Here is a 20,799-nt window from a genome sequence, read left to right as displayed (position 1 = left end):
AGAGAGGGAGGAGACATTGATGTGGGAGAGAAACATCGATCAGTTGCCTCCTGTATGTGCCTCAACTGGGGATCGAACCCACAACCTAGGTATGTGCCCTGACTGGGAATCAAACCTGCAACCTTTTGTTGTATGGGACAGTGTTCCAAGCGACTGAGCCACCCTGGCCAGGGCCCCACTTTCTTTATCCAGTTCTCCTATGGCTTCATTCTCAATTCTTCACCCTCTTCCAGTCACCTTCCACTTTGCCAGTGTCCCTCTTGGAGCCTGTTGCTCAGAGGGAGGGACACAGGCTTTATCTGTGGGCTGCCTTACGCTGAGTGCTCAGCCTGCTGCTTCCCTTGGCCTGGGCTCTGAATGCAGATTAAGGAAGTGAAGATTGAATTTGCCTTTTTGGCGGCTGTGCTGTACTGTTGACTCATATTGAGTTGCAGTCTACTGAATCCTCCGGGGTCTGTCATATAAATTGCTGATAATCCAGGGTTTCTCCTACCTTATGTTTAGGCAGTGATAGTTTTTCATCTAAGTGCAGTACTTTAGATTCATGGCTATTATATTTCATCTTGTCAGTTTGGACCATAGTTTCATCATATTGAGGTCATTTGAATCCTGATTCAACCTTCCAACTTATTAACTCTTCCTCCCAGATTTGTGTCAGTAGCACATTTGACAAATTTGTCTTCATCCAGATTTTTAATTCAGTGTTTAAAAAACTAGAGCCAAAGACAAAACCCTGGGTCACATCAGTAGAGACCTTCCAAGTTTAAATGCGTCTGAGAGTCAGTGCCCTAAGCCCCTGTGCGTAGAATCAGTGCATGTCTGCATACATCAGTCATCAGTGCACCCATGTGTCACCAACCACAGGCCCACCTAAGTGCTGCATCCACTTCGGTGAGGTGAATTCTGTTTGTGACTCTTCTACTTAACTTTCTTTATTGGCAGTGTCAACCATGCCCATTATTGAACCCACCATTGGTATGCTTATGACTTTCAAATTTACTTCTTCAGCCCACATATCTGTTTCAAGTTCACATTTTAAATTTTCTACTGGATATCTTTAGCATGCTTCAAGTGCTTCAAAATCAGTGTGTTGTTTCTCTGCCTACTAAAACCTTTTTCTCTTTCTCTGATCACTGTTTCAGTGATGGCACTACCATGTTGGTTAAGCCAATGCCTGGGAGGCATTCTGAGTGTCTTTGTTTTCTTCCCACTCCACAGCTAATTTCGTTAGTTGGTCTTAGAGATTCTCCTTCCTTAATATTTCATAACCCACGCCCCAGACTCTGGTCTGTCTCGTTTATACGATTATAAGAGCCTCTGACTAGATTCTCTATTTCTGGTCTTAGTCCTTTTAGTTCATCCTCTACTATGTCACCAGAAAGCAAAAGCACAAATCATATTAGGGCGTTATACCTCTTAGAGCCCTTCACTGGCTCCCTGTTGACTGTAAATAGTGGCTGGCCCCTCCTGGTCCGGCCTTTTCGTGTCTTACTGACAACCTCCTACTGCTCCCTCTACCAACACTGCACTTTAGATATCCTGTCCGCTGCTGGCTCCCAAGTGCAGTGTATTCATCTGTACTTTGCACATGCTGCTCCCTTTACCAGGAATGCCTTTCACTCTCTGCTCAACCAACTTCCACTCCTTTTTCAGAACTCAGATCAAGCATGCTCTGCTCTGGTACTTTTCCCCTGTCAGCCCCAGACTGAGTTAGGAGTCCCTTTCCTGAGCTGCTGTGACCCTCTAGGCATACCCACTAGATACCTTGTCACATGTGGAGTAATAGTTTGTCTATGTCTCCCACTTGGTTGAGGGCCCTTTAGCCAGTGACTGTGTTCTCTTTGCCTGGTAATCACAACTCCTAGCACAGGGCTTAGTAAACAACAGGCACTCAGGGTTTGCTGAACGAATGGGTGGATGGGTGGCTTGACAAATCATTTCCTGCTTCACCTATACTTTTAATTTCCCCGTTCAGTGCTTTATAATTCTGTGTCTGTGGCATCCTTCCCATTCTCTGGCCTTGAAATTGTATTTAAAAAGTAGCCCGGCTGGGCGTGGCTCAGCGGTTGAGCGTTAACCTAGGTGATAGAGGTTCGATTCCCAGTCAGGGCACATGCCCGGGTTGCAGGCTTGATCCCCAGTCGGGGGCGTGCAGGATCAATGACTCTGTCATCACTGATGTTTCTATCTCTCTCTCTTCCTCTCCTTTCCTCTCTCTGAAATCAATAAAGATATATTAAAAAAAAAAAGTAAAAGAGGTACTTTGGCATTGATTAGGTTTTTTTTCTTCATAGATGTTCCAAATCATCTGATTTCTCATTCATTCTAGGCGTGTTAAACTCCCTTTTACTGCTTAGTTACTTATTTGTTTCTCTGACCCTGTGCTTGTAAGGGAAGGCTATCAACAAGCAGCCCCCAAATCTCACTGGCTTGACACAATTAAAATGTAATTAGTTGTGGCAATGCAGGTATTCCTTGTCAAGTGGCCTTCCTCAGGGTGTTTAGTGACCCAGGTTCCTTTCATTTTGTGGCTCTGCCTCTTAGATCCTCAGAGTCCTCTCCATTCCGCTGGTGTCTGGGGAAAGAGGGGATTGCAAGTGGGAGAGCAGAGACACTGTGTGGGAGGTTTTCCCAGGCCAGGCCTGGATGTAGCACCAGTCACTTCTGTTCACATTTCATTGACCAGAACTTAGTCATAAGACTGTGTCCAACTGCCAGGGTGGCTGGAAAATGTGGGCTGGCTGTGACCCCAGGAGGAGAAAGGGAACAGATAATTGTGAGCATTAGCATTTTCTGCCATTGCACTCGGTCTTAGGTTCTGACCTTGTGTGTCCCAGGCTGGATTCCAAAGCCCTTCTCATCCAGGGCTTTTTCCTGTGCTCCAAGCCCTTTGATCTTCCATCTCCGAACCTGATTTTTGCTCATTGCTCAAACCCTCTGGTCACTTTGCTTGCTTTTGACTGGATTTTGACTCCTCATCTCTCCAGTTTCCTAGCAACCCACTTGCATGCTCACATGCCTGGGACCGGACCATCTCATTTGGTCTCTGCCTGTCATCGCATGTGTGCTCCTTGGATGAGAGCCCACCTTAGTCCAAGTACCAACATGACAGAGGAGAATCCTTTCGGTATGTTCAGTGCTTTGAAGTCCTTCCTATGAGTAGTACTGGGTATGGATTGGAACTCTACTTCTAGTTAGAGAATGTAAAGAGTTGCAATAAGAGCCATAAAATAGTAAGGCATTGGAAAATACAGCTTTGGGAAGCCAAAAGGGTCAGTACTGTGTATCTTTAAGGAGACAAGCGTGAAGGGAAGAGCCAGTCTCTCTCTCTCTCTATATATATATGTAAAAAGTTGGTTTAAAAATGGTTTTGAAGGTGATTGTGGTAGATATTTTTTTGTTATACTGAGAAAGAAGAAAGTATCTCACATTTTAGTGTGGGATTTTTAGGTAAGAGATGAAGAAAGAATTCATGAATTCCAGAATTTTGGGATCTGGGGTGAGTTCCTGAGAGAGGTTAAGTCATGTGCTTTCCTGGAAAATCCTATGAGTGGATGAGCCCATCCAGGTGCCTTAGAAGTGACTTGCTGGGTGGCAGGAGGCGGATGAGCAAGCTCGAAATCTTTCCCCATTCTGTGATTCTGTGAGAGAGAGAGGGAGAGGGAGAGGAAGAGAAAGAGAGAGGAGGAGAGAGGGAGAGAAACAGGCTGGGTGTTACGCTTTTGGCTCACACCTCTTTTGAGAGATGCTCATACTTAAAGTATTTGTCTCTGGGTAATATTTCCCAATGATTTCATAGGTTGAAGGGGTATTGTCTTGTAAGGTTTCAAGAACTATGATGCCTGAATTCCATTACCTATTTTATCACCCACTCACTCTGTAGGTCACCCACTTTGGGCAGGTCACTTCTCCATTTGTTGGATGGTCTGATAATCTAATAAGTGGAGATGGGATGGGATGAATTTTCAGGAGGTTTGGGTGAGAAGTAATTCATGTTTCTAACATGCTTTAGAATACATAAGTAAAATATCCTATGTAATTATAGTTTTGTTAGGTACATTTGTCTGCATCTTGGTTTTTTGGGTCTTGCCTTGAGACGTGCAGTTTTTTTAAAATACTATTTTTAGAAATAGCTCCCTAAACTTGTGTGCTTCTCCTAGAGAGGCCTGAAATGGTACCCTTTGTTGGGGAGGAAGCTGGAAGCTAACACCTCCAGGCCAGGGACCTAACTGTAAAGGTCGTGAGTGAAGACAGCAGCCAGCCTGCTTGGTTAGAACTGGTGGCTTTGCACAAGTTAATTAGTTCCTCTGTGCCTCAGTCCTTATCTGTGAAGTGAGCATAATAATAATGTTTACCTTATGGAAATGTTGAGAGGATTAAGTAAATCGATATATATAGAATTGTGAGAACAGTAAATGCTCTGTAAAATTACTGTTATTTTTAAGCAAGATTTTGAGAAAGGTACCCCTGTCTCATTTTCTCCTTTGTTACTTGCTGAAAAGGGCCCCTCTCATACATTTCAAGGGCCCCAGGACTGACTTTATGCTTGTAGATGAGAGGAGGAAGATCTTTTCACTGTCTCTTGCTGACTTGAGTTTTGTCAGTAGATGACCGTCAACACAGAGTATAACTGGAGTAACCAGTTTATTTGAAGTGGTTATTGTATGTAATCACACCACGAGGGGATATTAGAGGACTGCACTGCGTGAGACAGACCTAGGAGCTTGCCCTCTGTTGATATTCTTAAATGAATCCAGGAGATGCTCAATGGGTAGGTGAGGGCTTCCAGACCCATGATATTACTTCTGGTAGGGTCTTTGGGGCTCTGAGACTTTGTACTTCACAGTCTTACCAAATCCAAGCTGTTTTCATTCCTGGTGAATCATTCTCCCTTTCCCTGTGAGTCTGTGTTCTCGAGTGATTTCACCTGTTTCTTGCCACATGTGGAAGGCTGGGGCAGGGGGTAGAAAAGTCCAGATTCTATGAGCATATAGAGAATAACTATACTGTGCTCACCACAGTGTGGCTTCCTCCATAAGCCCTGATCCACCCCTCCCTGTCCCCTTGGTGCTGGGCCTGATGCCCCTGACCCTGAGGTAAGTCATGGAGGGGGTGGTAGAATAAGCAGCACTTTGGAAGAGTAGGATTAATTTGCAGGAGGCTAAGGCCACACTCTTGAAAAATTAAACTCAACAAATATTCATCGAGTACCTCTTATGTGTAGAGCACCATGCTGTGTGCTGGGTGAGGTACTTGGAGTTATTAGACTCGCCTCCTGTCCTTGGTGAGCTCATGATCTCCTGGGGGAGACAAACCCATAAATAAAACTGGTTGCGGTGAGTGCAGGAGTGAAGGCACAGCAATGGGAACTATTACCCATGCCACACTGTGAGAATCCTTGGGGCCCCAGTTGGGCTCATACACTTAGAGACTTTTTATTATTTTTAATTTATTGTGGTAAAAAACATATAACATAAAATTTGCTGTCTTCACCACTTGTAAGTAAACAGTTCAGTAGTGTTAAGTATATTCACATTGTTATGAAATAGATCTCCAGAACTTTTTTATCTTGAAAAATGGAAACTCTGTACCCATTAAATACTCCCCTTTCCCCCTTCCCCCAACCCCTGGTGACCACTCTTCTACTTTGTTCTATGAATTTGACTACTTTAGATACCTCATATAAGTGGAATCTTATAGTATTTAACTTTTTGTGGTTGGCTTATTTCAGTGAGCATAATGTCCTCAAGGTTCATTCATGTTGTAGCATATGACAGGATTTCCTTCCTTTTTAAGGCTGTATAACATTCCGTTGTATGTATATACCACATTTTGCTTATCTGTGCATCTGTTGATGGACATTTGGGTTGCTTCCACCTTTTGGCTCTTGAAACTCTGCTAGGACTATAATTTTACAAATATCTCTTCCAGATACTGCTTTTAATTTTTTGAGGTATATACCCAGAAATGGGATTGTTGGGTCATATGGTAGTTCTACTTGAGTAATTCTGTTTGAGGAACCTCCATACTGCTTTTCATAGTAGTTGCATCATTTTACATTATCACCCACAGTTCACTAGGATTCCAGTTTCTCCACATCCTCATCAATACTTGTTATTTTCTGTTTTTTTTGACAGTACCCATCCTAATGGGTGTCAGGTGGTATCTCATTGTAGTTTTGATTTGCATTTCTTTGATGACTAGTGATGTTGAGCGTCTTTTCATATGCTTATTGGCCATCTGTATTTCTTCTTTGGAGAAATGTCTATTTAAGTCCTTTACCCATTTTTTAAATCAACACCTAGAAAATTTTGTTTCTATTCTGGCCTTATCCCTAGGCATCTAGTATTGGCCTGTTGCTGCAGAGATGGCCATACCCATTCTGTACCAGCAGAAGCTGAGGGCGGTGGGGACTTGGCTCTCAAGAAGTCCCAAATGTATTGCTTATCATTTAACTACTTAACTCTGCCCACTTCCTGCTGCTTTCAACTTTCAGTGATTTTACACATATGAGGTGCTGGGTGTATTAGTTTCCTATTGTTGCTGTAACAAATTGCCACAAATTTAGTGGCTTAAACATATATATAGTTCTAGAGATCAGAGGTCTAAAGTGGATTGATAGGGCTGTTTTCCTTTTGGAGGCTGTAGGGGAAGAGTCTGTTTGTGTGCTTTCTCCAGCTTCTAGAGGCTGCCTACATTCCTTGGCTCATGGCCCCTTCCTCCATCTGCAGAGCCAGCCATGTAGCATCTTCTTCTCTCTCTCTCCTGCCTCTCTTATGAGGACCCTTGTGATTATACTGGGCCCACCTGGATATTCCCAGATAATCTTTCCATCTCCAAATTTTTAGCTTAATGATACCTGTATAATTTCTTTTACCATGAAAGGTAATATGTTCACTGTTTCCAGGGATTAGGACATGGACATCTTGGGGTAGGGTGGGGTGGGGTCATTGCTCAGCCTACCAAACTGGGCCTCTGGTATGTAAAGAGCAGTGGTTAGAACACATGGGTTGACTACTTTTTCTGTGCTTTCCAGCTTTAGCCTTTAACCTGGGTTAGTAGAAGCAACATATAGGAACCTGGAGGCTTGGGCGGCTCAAGTTTTGGCTTGACCTGACCTGGCTCTGGAACCTAGGGCAAGCGGCTTGCTTTTTCTGAGCCTGAGTGTCCTCACCTATGAAAGGAGATCCTTGGGTTTCTAGGGTTCTTCCAGCTCTTCCATGGCTGAATGTGTTCCCCTTCCTCACCCAGCTCTCATTTCTCCCATTTCCTCACATTGCTTTCTCCTGTCAGCTCACGGAGAGACCGAGGCTGCCCTGAAGGGGTACAAGAGGACAGGTATGTGAGGCTTTGTGACAATGGCTCCTGTGTGCCAGTTAACTAAAGGGAGCCAGAGATAGCAGAAATGAAGGGCACAAGGGCATTATTGCCTGCCCCCGTTTTGCAGCCCCCACATAAAGTATCCTTGAAACAAACAAATGAAAATGTTACATGCCCTGTAAGCCTAATTGGGTCAACATAACATGCACAGTGATTTCATATGAAACTTCAATTATCCTTCTTTTCTAATTCAAGCCTGACAGGGTCAAATATTTGTAAACTGCCAGCCAGATGGAATCTGTATCTCCCACTAGCCCGGATGTTGTGTAACCTCATCTGTGTGGTGACTGGTCTGGACTGTTGTATTCAAGGAAGTGAGAGAGTCTTGTCAACTCTGGACATGCCATTGAGGGGCAAGACAGCATTAGGAATTGTTTATTCTCTTTGAGATAGGTGGCCCAGGAGCGGGCTGGGAGACTTGGCTGGAAGATAAGTGGCATCCTTCTGTGGCTGGGACAGGGGCTGTAACTCTGTGTCTCTCATCACTCTTTATCATTGCCAACTCAAGAGAAAATGTTGGCTTAAATAATAGTGAGCATCAATTGGTATTAATGAATCCTATTTTCTTTGTAATATAATACCCATTTTACTGTTAAGCAAGCTGATGATCAAAGTTAACTTAGCAATGATCACACAGCTAAAAAGTGAAAATTGAGACTCATAGTAAGATATGTCGAATTTCAAAACTCATCTTATTTCTACTATGGCACTTTGTATCTCCTGGGCTCTTCCCTTCACCTAAAACTATTGCCCTTGGACATGGAGTATGGGAGCCATGGCTAATGGGGGCAGGAGGAGTCTCAGGTACTGAGCACTGAGCCGAAGTCTGGAGAGTGTGACAGCTCAAAAACACGTGCTCTGGCAGAGGCAAGACAAGTGGTTCAGAAAGCTAGGCTGCCTGGAGCTAACCTTTGGGCCAGCTCATTGGCTGCTTTGGTTTCAGGTGCAAATTTAGTTACAGACTCTGAAAGAGCAAGGTCCTTGGCTGGGCAAATGTTACTGGAGCACGTGTATGCAAGTTGTGTGGGTGAATGTGCAACTGTGGCCTCTCCTTCCTGAGGAGGCTGATGGCTTGTTGAGGCAGGGAGAGTATCTTACCCATCTGTGTTTCCCACAGCCCCTGCACCAGTGGGCCACACTGGGCGTATACCCAGACATTCTTGACCACTCAGCCTGTGCTTGGCACTGTGGATCTAAGACAGAGGAATGGACTGGGATGGAGGCTCTGCTCTAGGGTTATGCCTGAGCTGGGGAACAGGCACATGCATACTTACATAGATAGAAGGAAAGCAGTGATAGCGGCCATGAGCAGCAGAGGAAGGTGATGGTGCTCTGTGCCTCCAAGTCACACACTAGGGACACACACGTATTTGTACGCACATATTTATATGTGTGTGCATGTGTGAGTGTGTGCTTGAGGGTAACTCCATGGTCATGTGAGGAATTTGCTTTCCCAGACCCCTTATCCTGGGCAGGCAGCAGCTGCTCTCCCTTCCCCAATCACTGATCCCTTTATATGATTTTGTTATCGTTGATGATTTGGGGTCACTGGGTGGGGGCTTTATAACTCCTTGGCTTAATTGGAAAGTTGGACCAGGCATTAGCCATTCTGAATGAGAGCCATAAGCCCATAGTTTATTTTTTTTTAAAACCTGCCTTTCTCTTATGATGCTCAGTAAACAGGGACTGCAGTTGCAGGCTGCCAGGGGACCACCCAGTAACAAAACTATGTTTAATCCATCTCTGTTGTATACCAAAAGGACACTTTTCTTCAGTGGAATACTGAGTGCATAGAGCAGACCAAGGCAAATGCCCCATTTGCCCCAATAACCTTCTCTACATGTATAAAAACTAGGTAACTCTTATCTTTAGAAAGATGCTTCTGTGTCACCCCAAAGATTCCACATACATGCTTTTATCCCTTGTTAGCTAGTTGTGATTAGCCCCATTTCACAGATTAGGAAATCCACCTATAGAAAGGCTGCCAAGTGCATCAGACATTCAAGGGGAGCTAATAAGTAGGTAGCTGTGATTCCAGTGGCAATCCTGCTCCAAATCTTGAGTGCATCAGAGAGGGGAAGGAAGAGCAGCTCAGGAAGTCAGTAGGCATTGCAGGAGCTGGGCACTGTTGGGGTGCAAACATTGCATGCCTCTTTCTCAAGGAGTCATGGTGGTCCTCATCCATTAGCCATGTTTGTTGAGACTCATGATCGTAGCCCTGTTTCAGTGACTGCCTTAGTAGGTAAATGCTTTTCAGATTCAAGTATTTATTATTCAGGGATGGGGTGGGGGGCTCTGAGGATCCATCTGAGTAGCCTATTTCTTTTGCCAGCATGCTCCAGATGATAAACTCTTCCGCCAACCACATGTGAATTCTATAATCAGTGAATATCAAAAAAGTATATAAGACCTTAGAGATCATTTGGTAAACTCCCTCATTTTATAGATGAGGTCACTGAAGCACAGAGGGGGAGATGAACTTGTATAGAGTGACACAGCTTTTTAGTGGGAAAGGGAGGAGACCCATGTATCCAGCCCTACTCTACTTCATTCTTGGCCTTCTTTACTGAAGGGGAGAGCGGACCAGGAAGTGGGAGTGGTTGGAGCTCAGTGCCTCAGTGGAAATGGGAAGGCTGTGAATTGCTAATACCCTGGGAAAGGTCTGTGTTGGGTGCCTGTGAAGGCCTTCCTGGTGCTGAGCCTGAGGGCCCTCCTCAGCCAGTGGTGCCTCAGGCCAGCGGCTTGGTGTCCCCATCCCTCTCCTTCATTGCTGCGGGCCCCAGGGACTCAGCTCACTTTAATAACAACATCAACAACAGAAGCAATTCTAATTAATGGCTACTGTTCACTGAGAACTTCGTGTAAGGCTGCATCATGCTAAGTGCTTATAAATGTTTTAAAATCCTTGAAACATCTCAGAGGTGCTTGAGTCTCAGAGATGTTAAATAACTTGCCCAGGCTCATGGAACTTGTAAGTGTCTATACAGAATATGAACTTTGGTCTCACATGACTTCTGACCTGTGCTTTTAACCTCAGACCCTGCTGCTCTCTTTCCTGGCTGCCATTATTCACCCAGTTCCCTAGCATCTGTCCCTAGGATTCAGCATTTCCACATCCCACATTCTGCTTCCCACTCTTTCCTTGCTGTCTTCATAGACCAGCACCAGATCCCATTTGTCTTCAAGTTTATAAGCCTCCTAATCACTATGGGGACATAGAGGAGACTAAGGTGAACAGGGTGACAAAGTTAGGGATTATAGAGTTTTACAACATTTTTATAGCCCTGATTTCTGCTCTGTGAGTCATAACTCCATTCTGAGATGCGAAATGGAAATGCTGTTGACCTCTGCCTTCTACTTTTGGGCTCTTCAAGATGGACTTGGCTAACTTTCCCCTTCCACTCCTTTTTGGCTTAGGCTTTAGATGTAATTGAGGCCTGGGGAAGAATCTGGGCAGCACTGGAGGTGCCCTTGGCCCAAATAGGAAACTTGGATTTCTGAGGACCCTCAACCTAGGTATCAGTCACTGCCCTGAGTCTCTGCCCCACACAAAGAGGGTCCTCATCAGATGTTTCCTCAGTTCTCCAAGGAGAAAAAGATGGTGTAGAGGAGCCAGGAGGCGTCAGATACTTCTGGTCTAGAAGGTGTCAGAAAATTCCAAGCAGAAATAAGAGAAAAGGAAGCTTGGCTCAAGAAAGGTGGGAAAGTAAAGGGTAAAGGGAGTTAAATATATGGTATTAGAAGACTTGACTTTGGGTGGTAAACAATAGAAGTGTACACTTGAAATATATTTAATTTTATTAACCAAAGTTACGCCAATACATTTAATAATAATGAAAAGAAGGATGGGAAAGAAACACACATGGAGGGAGAGAGCTCAAGAGGTCCCTGGCTGCAAGAGGCTCTGAGTATTTCAGATGCCAGAGTAATTGGAGGGTTCAGGGGTGGATAAGTCAGTCCAGGCCTGGGTTTCATTGGATGAGTACCATGTGCTTCCCTCTGCCCTGTCTCCATCATTCACAGTGGGAATCATGTTTGTCTCCTCACCTAAAATTACCAGGACTCTGAGCATCCCTTCAGCGAACTCTTCTTTTTATACCTGATGCTTGTTGGGCGCTGGGCTAGGCACCAGAGCTACAGAGATGAACAAGTCAGGCCTGCCCTAGAGCTACTCCTGGTGTCCAAAGCAGAGCTTTTGGACCAGACTGAAACTATGGAAAGGCCAGGGATTGATCTAATGCTCTGCTCACCACCTATCCCAGCCAGAGATCTGACGCCTGATGGTATTCAGTGGCCCTGGAGAATACTGTAGATGTGTTTGGATGTGAGTCTGGTTTCACTCCATTGTGACGGCATGTTTGTGTATGTGCATGTGTGATTTATTTGATATTTGAAAACAATTTATGACCCAAATTCTTTGCATCTTTCTCTGGGCCTATGTCACTTGCTGAGGGCCTGTGCAGAGGGCTGTGCAGGGAAGCACTGGGTAGGGGTAGGCACCTGTTCTGCCGCAAATCTCCTCTCTGGACTGGTCTGAATTCACTCCTGAGTAGCTTACATTCTAGATGCCTTCACCTCCGAGCTTGCTTTTTCTGAGAAGGCAGACCTCCCTTCCTAGATTTCTTTCCTCTTGGAATGTTCTTCCAAGCTCTAAGTCCGGCACTCATCCCTCTCTGGCTTTAAAAAAATAAATTAAAATGTTTTATGTGTTTATATGATGTTAAATGTGCATAACATGAAATCGAACATCTTAACCTTTTTTAAGTATATAGTTTAATAGCACCAAGTATATTCATATTGTTGTGCAACCATCATTACCATCCATCTCCAGAAGTTCTTCGTATTCCCAGTAAAACTCTGTACCCGTTAAAATACTAACTCCATGTTCCTAGTATACACCATTCTACTTTCTGTATCTATGGATCCCCTGGGTATCTCATGCAAGCAGAATCATACAGTATTTGTTCTATGAATGGCTTATTTTGCCAAGCATAGTGTTTTCAAAGATCATCCATGTTGTAGCATGTGTCAGAATTTCTTTCCTTTTTAAGGCTGAATAATAGTTGATTGAATGCACAGACCACATTTTGCTTATTCATTTACCTGTCGATGGACACTTGGGCTGTTTCCACGTTTCTGCTGTTGTGAATAGTATTGCTGTCAACATGGGCGTAAGGATACCTGTGTGAGTCCTTGCTTTCAGTCCTTTTGGGTATATTCCCAGAAGAGGAATTGCTGGTCATAGGGTAATTCTATATTTAATTATTTTGAGGAAAACCATACAGTTTTCTTTAGCAGTTGAATCGTCTTAAACATTCCCAACCAGAAATGGACAAGGGTTGCAATTGCTTCGTGTCCTTGCAACACTTATTTTCTGATTTTGATAATACTGTACTAATGGATATGTATGATGTGGCTTTTAGGACTTCCATGTGAACCATGTTGAGGCCTCAGGAGTCCTGGGAAAACCCTGGGATAATAAACTAGAAAAGAAATGATGGCTGGAGGGTCATATTCTCTGAGTTGCCCTTCCTGGCTCAGCAGCCCCTTAGGTTGGTAAGCACAGGCAAGTTGGAGGCAGCCCCTCAGGATAGCTGAGCACACACTCTCTCAGGCTACCTCTCTAGTGAAGAACCCAGTGGGTGGCGGAAGGTGGATGTCCAGCTGCATTTTATCAGCCCTGATCTTTGAGGTGAATGGGAAGGAGATCCAGACACCGAGGACTTCATGGGGCTGTGACCAGCTGGGGAGGGTGATGGGAGCAATGAGGTGCCTGGAACAAAGGGTTCTAGGACCTGAGTACTGAGCTGGAAGGACCTCTTAGGGGCCTTGGTTGAGCCTTTTCATTCTAAAGAAGAGGAAACAGCTGAAGAAGAAGTGTGATTTGCCTGAGTGCACAGAACAAATGGGTGGCGAGCTGGGACTGGACTTCAGCTCTCTTGACTTCTGGCCTGGCTCTCTTCCCACCAAACTCAGGGAAGGGTCGAGATGGCTTCAAAGCTATTTGAAGCTTAATATTTATCAGGAAGCAGCAGCCTCAGGGGACTTGCTTATTTATCCTGCCTTCCACCTTCTAGTCTGCCTGCTTGCTGGCAGAGGTTTTGTGGGGATTAATGAGATAAATGGCTGACTTTTCTAAATGAAAGAAGCATTATTCTTTATACAAAGCATCGTGATTAAATGGCCTCTCAGTGTAGAGGGTAAGCTAATGTGTTTCTTTTGTTCCACCTTAACGAGAACTGGAGATGTATAGGAGTGGGACTCGTAGTCTGAGTAGAGTGCATTCGTGTCATGTGTAAATATGTGCAGTCACCCCTCCCCACACAGTGCAGTCCCACCGACAATGGAAGAATTTCACCAACAGAGGATCTGCGACCAATGAGCACTGCTTATAGGGTCTCTGGAATTCTGTGTATTCCGAATCCTCTGGACAGATTCACTTTTCCAATTTACACTATTAGTATTTCTATGTGAGAGACAGGAACTTTTAAGAAGTGGTTGCTTAACGTGGAGGGTGTGCTTTTGGGAAAAAGATTAAAAAAACAAAAACACGAAGCTGTTGCCCATGTGTCTCATAGAATTTTCGAATCAATCATTTCACTTTACCCTAAACCTAAATACTTCTGTTCACGGAGAGTTACTGCTGGGGGTACAGGGGTGTGAATTATCCTTTGTCCAGGGCTTAGGTTTGAGTCAGCAAAGGGCCACACAGAGGTGCGTGCTGAGTTCTCATGGACTTCTTGTTCTGCTGTGACTGGGCAGGTGCTCATATTTTCCTGTGGTGCTGGGGATTCTGGGGAAGAGGCTCTAGCAGGTGTGAAGGGGGGCAGCCAGTTGCCAGGTGGGGTCTGTATGTATCACCTCCCCCACCCCTGTGGGTGGTCAGCATGTGAGGCTGGTTTGGCCATAGTAAATTTTGCAAGCATATTTAAAAAATAAAACAAAATCATAACTTTTTATTTCTGATTACCAAAGAATTATATATTATACAGAATGTGGCTAATGTAATAAAAATAGCTAGCACTTACAAAGTTCTCACTCTCAAGCAGTAACCTGAGTTTTACATTTATTAACTCATTTGACTGTCACAACAGTCTCAGGTACAGAGAGTCACATGGTTGGTCCAATCACTCAGCCAGTAACTGGCAGAGCCAAAATTCACATCCACTGTGCCTGGATTCTGAGTCTATGGCCCTGTGTGGTGGGTGGATCTGTCTTTCTGGGAACAACTCTAACTTGTCACCTAAACATGACCACTAGTTATATTTCAGTGTGCTTCATTTTAGTCTGTCTTCTATGAAAAAATGTGTCTCTTGAAAAATTGTGATCCTTCTGTATATATTTTTGGGGCCCTGTTTCTGTTGTTTAAAATTATGTTGTGGAATTTTTTTCTATGTTATTTTGCAAAAACATAATTTTTGTGGCTTCTTAAAATTATGTCATATGGATGTGCATTGATTTATCTAACCAGCTCCCTCGTGATGGGCTTTCAGGTGATTTCCAATTTGGTATTGCTATAATTCACACTGTGGTAAAGACCCAAGTTGGCACATTGCTTGCTGGATTCTTTGATTAGTCCTTTAGGATAGCTTTTGAGAAGGGAGGTCAAGTGCTAGGATTACTTAAAAACTCTGGTTAAGAGTGCTAAATTGCTTTTCTGACAGAGTTCATCAGCTCATGTTCCCCTCCGGTAAAGTGGAAGAGGCTGGGCAGGGTTCTGGGTGGAGCTGGAGGAGCCCCGGGCACAGTTAAACCTTCTTTCCCAAACAACTGAAAGGCTCATGTCCACGAGGGGCTGAGTCTGTGAGCTCTGAGCTTCAAGCCTCAGCTGGGTTGGACCTCTGCTGCCGGACCTCTCTGCTATTGCCCTAGTCAGCCCCCTGGCCATGACTGGGCATTAACAGGCATGAAATGGAGTTAGAGGAATTACTGCTGGTTCCCAAAGGTGCCCTGTCCACTTCAGTGGGTGACAGTAAGCAGGCAGGGTGAGGATTGGCCAAGCCTTCCTGTCACCCCATCCTTCCAGATGGTGAGAAGGGAGGAAGTAAGGCCACTTAATAGACTAAAAACTGTCCTCCCAAGATAGTGCTACCTCATATGTTCTAGTTCTGGTGATTGGGAAAGGTGCCATTACTTTGTGCCTCTGTTTTTCTACCAATGAAATGGGCAAAGCAACAAATGTCAGTATTATGAGGGCTGGAAGTCTAAGTAACTGACATGCTGGGACAGTTCCATTTTGCGATACTCATTCATTCAACACGTTTCTACTGAGCACATGCCATGCTCCTGGCTGTCTGGGCTCTGGGGATACAGAGGTGAACAAAATAGGTAAAGGTGCCTGCTTCTGGGGGCTTCCCTTCGGGGTGGGGAGGAGAGGAACAAATATCCACTTAACATATGATGATAAACACCTTCAACATATGACAAACATACTCATCTAAAAAGTTGAATAATATCATCTCTGTAAACTTTTGTATAGAAACCTGTGAAGGCTAAGTAAAGATTATGCACGAGAACTTCCGTGCAGCAAATGTGTTTTGAGCGCCTACTGACAACCACTCTGCTTGGATTTCTGAGGGTGCAAAGCTGGTTCCTGCTGTCAAGGAGCTTAGGAATCACTGGGAGAAGAAGTGAAGGACCCACATATTGGAGTGTAGCTCCTTTCAGGCCCTCACTGGCTGACACAGAGGAGAGGAGGAGCAAGTTTAGGTCCCTGTGCAGGCTACTGTGGCACTCTTCCCTGCTTTCTATACCCCCTGCCCGTCCCCAGATATGAGCAACCTGAAAGATGTCCCACTTTTCAGGATAAGCATCTGAGCTCAGTCAGGGCTGGATCTGCTTTTACAGTACAAAAGCTACTCTTTGGTTACACTTAAAAAGCTGAAATGCTCACTTTCGATAACCTTGAAATGATGCTCTACTAGGTCCTGTAATTTAAGTTTGCCGTCCTAGGTGGTGGGTGATAGATGGGTGCCTTAGTTCAAATAAGAAGAGATTTCCCTCCTCTCCCTGCTTGGAAATAATTGAAAGGAGTATTTTACTATTATTGCAATTTATTATCTTTGGTTGGAAAGTATGGTTTAGCTGTTTATATCTATTCATTTGTTTTCTGCCTGCTTTTCTTCCTTCTGCTCTCTGATGTCAATATGACCTGAGTACCATGGGGGAAATGGCTTTATGATTAGGGTCTTCCAGCCACGGTAATATTGGCCTCTGGTCCCCTCTAGATGAGGCTAGTTTACTTCTAGTGGGAGTCTGCCCTAGGATTCCTTTTCCTTCCTTTTCCTCCTTTTGACTAGCTGCCCTGTGAAGAACAGAAAAAAGGCTTAGTTTTCTGGATCACTAGAAGGGTTGAGCACCAGTAGCTTTACCACTCTTCCAGTTGGTTTGGGCTTCTGAAATGCTCTAGGTTCTCTGCCTTGGCCCTCGTCAGCAGAAAGAAGTGGGATGTAGAATAGAAAAGAGACAGTTTTATTTAAGGCAGTGCTGATCGATTGAGTCGGGGATATGACCACAGATGTCCTTGGTCCTTCATGTCTCCTTGTTTTGGAGCAGCTTTGACTACTTATGGTCATGGGCCTGTTCTGAGCAGGACCCACCTCTCATGAACTCTGTTCATAGCAGGGTGAGAGATGAGGTGAGCAGAAATAGTAGGAGAATGGTGTTGAAAAGAGTGTGAAGATAGCTCAGGTAAGGGACAGATGTAGAGCACCATGGTTGAGATGCTGAGAAGACCCTTTGGTGCTTGCTGTGGGGAGAAGGCTTACAGCCCAGCTGGGATGTCTTGGGGCTCTCTTAGGCCCAATTTAGGTTGGGGGGAAATGTCGGCTTCCTCACCTGCCAATTGGGATAATTAGTTTCTCATTCACTTGTCAAGAGTATTAGCTACTGAAAAATGACTTTTGGTTTCTATGTTGTTTGTTGGGTCTTAGAATTTTTTATGCTTTGAAAACATATCTTTGCACAGGTGGTTATTTTCTGATCAGAAAATCCACCCGCCTATCAGAATCTGAAACAGTTCTTGATTGCTTTTCCTTTTTTAAAATTTCTATACAAATTAGAATTCAAGGCTCTGTTAATGTTTTCTGTTTCTCACGCCTGATTCCTCATCATGCTCTTTCCATTATGACTTCCTCTTAATATAGATAGACCTGTGCTGTCCCATATAGTAGCCACTAGCCACATGTGGCTATTTAAATGTAAATTAATGTAAATTAAATGAAGTTTAAAATGTAGTTCCTCTGTTGAACTAGCTACATTTCAAGTGCTTAGTAGCCACAATGACTGGTGGCTGCAGTATCAGACAACACAACCCAGAATTACAGGACATTTTCATCATTATAGACATTCTGTTGCACAGTGCGACTGTGGATTGTTGGATTAGACCCACAACGGGCACTACTGTAGCCATTTTAATAGGAAAGATACTTAATACAGGAATTTAAGGGCTTAGAAAGTAATTGGAAGGGTTGGGAGAACAGGCTCTAGGCTGGGCCTTCAGGAATGACTCCCAGAACAACACTGCACAACTGGACTGCTAATAAGACTGGGACTCTGGGATAATTAGGAAGCTGGGGAATCTGGAAGAAGCTGTGCCAAGAGCTGGCTCTAGGTTGCAGAGATCAGGAGGCCCTTGCCAGGACTGTGCTGGCCCTGAAGCAGTGAGACAGATACCCTCCCTACCAGACCTAATTTCAATTCAGTTCTTGAGTTGGCCAACTTCATAGTCACATCAAGAAGTTTAGCTGCAGGGTTGATTAGAGATGATAGTTTTTAGCTCTCCAGCCTTTGCTGGACAGGAAGGCACAGCAGAAGGAAGTTGGAAGAGCTACTGAGTTAGTCAGTCCACTAGTCCACCACATCTGCCACATGGTGCTGAGCCAGACTTGATTCTTCTCTGGATGAGCACCACTGGGCTCGAAGTGGGCAGGGCCTTGGGTTATCTTCTAAGACCAAGAAACCGTATCTTCCCTGTCTGAGCCTCCTGGCTATCTTTGTTGTGCACTAGATAGAGAAGATTAATGGCTTCCTGTTTTCTAGTTATTTGGCCTTTAATGGGCAGAGAAAGCATGGTTTCTGTTTCAGGTTGGCTGCTACACTCTTAAAGGGAATGTAGGCCCCTGTCACTATAGTGAGATGACAGACAGCAAGAGCTAAATGAGTTTCTGCACAGATCTTTGAAAGGTGACACCTGGCTTGAGTCAAAGCATTTCCTTTGCTAAGTGAGAGGATGGTCAGAACTTTAAGAGAATTGCATTTACAGTTCTCTCCTTTCTGGGGATGAACTGCTGTTTCTTTCTCTTCATAAATCAGCCTTGGCTGTAGTTGTGTGTACAAAGACTGGTCATTAGTAGTGACCTCCTTTGTGTATGGCTGAGATACTAAGGCTAAAGCAGGAGGCCGTGCTGTTGAAGCAGGCCTGTAGCCCTGTGCCTTTTTCCACACACATGCCTAATTGGGGTTCCCTTTATGGTGCCGGGGGTTTGGGATCTCTGTTGAAGGACAGTGTGGAGGCAGGGAGATGGGAAGCACACTGGCAGCTAGTGTTTGGGCTCTGTTTCTTGAGATTGGGGAACCAGGGTTGGAGGTTTTGTGAAGGAATCACTTAAGCCCCAACCTGAAGTGGAAGAGGGATCACCAAGCAAAGAGCAGAGGGAGCAACATGATAGGCATGTGCAAAGGTACTATGGTAGACAAGAGCTGAGCATTTCTCAGGGGTGAAGTGAGGCCAGTATGTCAGGAGTGCGTGGGACTGGGCCAAGAGACCAGTGAAATGAGCTCAGAGAAGCAGGCCAGACCCAACCTATGCAGGCTTCATAAATCATGTAGACTCTGGATTTTTGAAGAGAGTTAAATAGGAGAATGACAGGCCTGATTTATGATTTTTCCCCCTAAAAGGTCACTTTGGCTGCTGCATGGAGATTGGATTAGGGATAGGCAAGAGAAATGAGAGAAATGCCAGGGGGCTACTTCAACATTCAGGGGAAGAAATGGATGGTGGCTTGCACGGGGGAGGTGGCAAGGGAGGTGGAGTCATTGTTCACAGCCCCTTCCCTCAGATATCCTCCCCCAGTACCACGTAAAGGAAGTAAGCGTAAGGGCCTGAACAAGCCCATGCCTTAGAGCACAGACAGGCCAACTCCAACAGTGCTGCTGAAGTTTCCTGTTGTCCACCTTCATCTTTATCATGTTATCACTGTCAATAAAGTCATTAGCAAACAGATACTGAGCATCTTATGGCATGTGGCCCTGGACCAGGTTCGTGGGTAGAGATGGATTAAAGGGGAGGGAAGAAATCAACCTTTTCATCATTGACCACCTTCTAGGTCCCCAGCACCACACCTTGCCCCCCGGAGGTGGAGGAGTAGGCACCGAGGAAGCATAGCCACTGCCTCCTGACTTGGACTCCTCCATGGACCTTGCACAGCGGAATGACCTGCAGCTGACCAGTTCGTGCTGGGGTCTTGCTCTCGTCTTATTCCCTTGGAGAAGCAGCAGCTACTGCGTGCAGGAGGAGGGAGCTGCTGCTGTCTTCAGGCAGGCTCTGCCATTTGACAAATGGGAGTCATTTTCTTATGTATGAGGAAGAGATCACTGCTGTGGGCACCCACCTGTTTGTGTGGCCTGATTTGCTGAGCTGCTGCTCTGGGGCTCATTCAGGGACGAGAGCAGCAGTGGAAATACTCTAGTAAGGCAGGAGCCAGAGCAGACTTAAATAGTGGCATCCTTTCAGCTGGCAACCAGGAGTCAGAGCTTTGAATCAGCTTCATAATTTGAAAATTGGTCTCTGCATTGATGGCTTATTTTGTGCTAACAAAAGCCACCGGGGACACAATACTGCCTGCCTTTCCTCCATGGCACTGCTTTGGATTAAAAAATGTTGAGCCCAAGATGGAGATTTTCCATTCCTGGGATTCTTGGGGAATTGTGACCCCTTGTCGTGGGGGACCTGGCAGTACTCATAGAGCCTCCAGTCTGGGTGGGGGAAATTGCTTGGAGAAGGGGCGACCAAGCTGGGCCTTGGAGTAGAGCCCTAGTGGAGGAGCTTCGAGGGGCCACACCTGCCTCACCTGTATGTGGCTTTGTGTGGCAGTGCCCTTAGTCATGTCACTGGGCTATGGCAACATTCACAGCTGCCAGGACCAAAATACTGAAGGCTGTTTTCTTGTCTTCCAGCTGGGAAGAGGTTGACATTCCACTTTTCCCCACGGGCTTATTCGTATGTGCTTTCTCCAGATGGTGTGCTCCAGAGAGGTCCTTGTGCTCTGGGAACGGTTCACAATGTGAATGAGGTCACCCGTGGTGCAGGGTGGCTCATAAGGCAGCCTCCCAAGGCATGGCTTTCAAAACCAGCGGCCATTTAGCTCTCAGATGCCGTGGTCTCCACACCCCCCCATACAGCCTTTCCAAGGTGATGGA

At 45.1% G+C, this 20,799-nt stretch overlaps 1 protein-coding gene across 1 annotated transcript in view; it reads left to right on the top strand.

The window, feature by feature from the left end:
- Positions 1–20,799, top strand: part of CACNA1C (calcium voltage-gated channel subunit alpha1 C) — a 590,073-nt gene that overhangs the window by 33,936 nt on the left and 535,338 nt on the right. The gene's annotated exons all lie outside the window — the stretch shown is intronic.

Source organism: Miniopterus schreibersii (assembly GCF_964146895.1).
Source record: "Miniopterus schreibersii genome assembly, chromosome: 2".
NCBI classification, from domain to species: Eukaryota; Metazoa; Chordata; class Mammalia; order Chiroptera; family Miniopteridae; genus Miniopterus; species Miniopterus schreibersii.
This window is presented reverse-complemented; position numbering and strand designations above follow the sequence as displayed.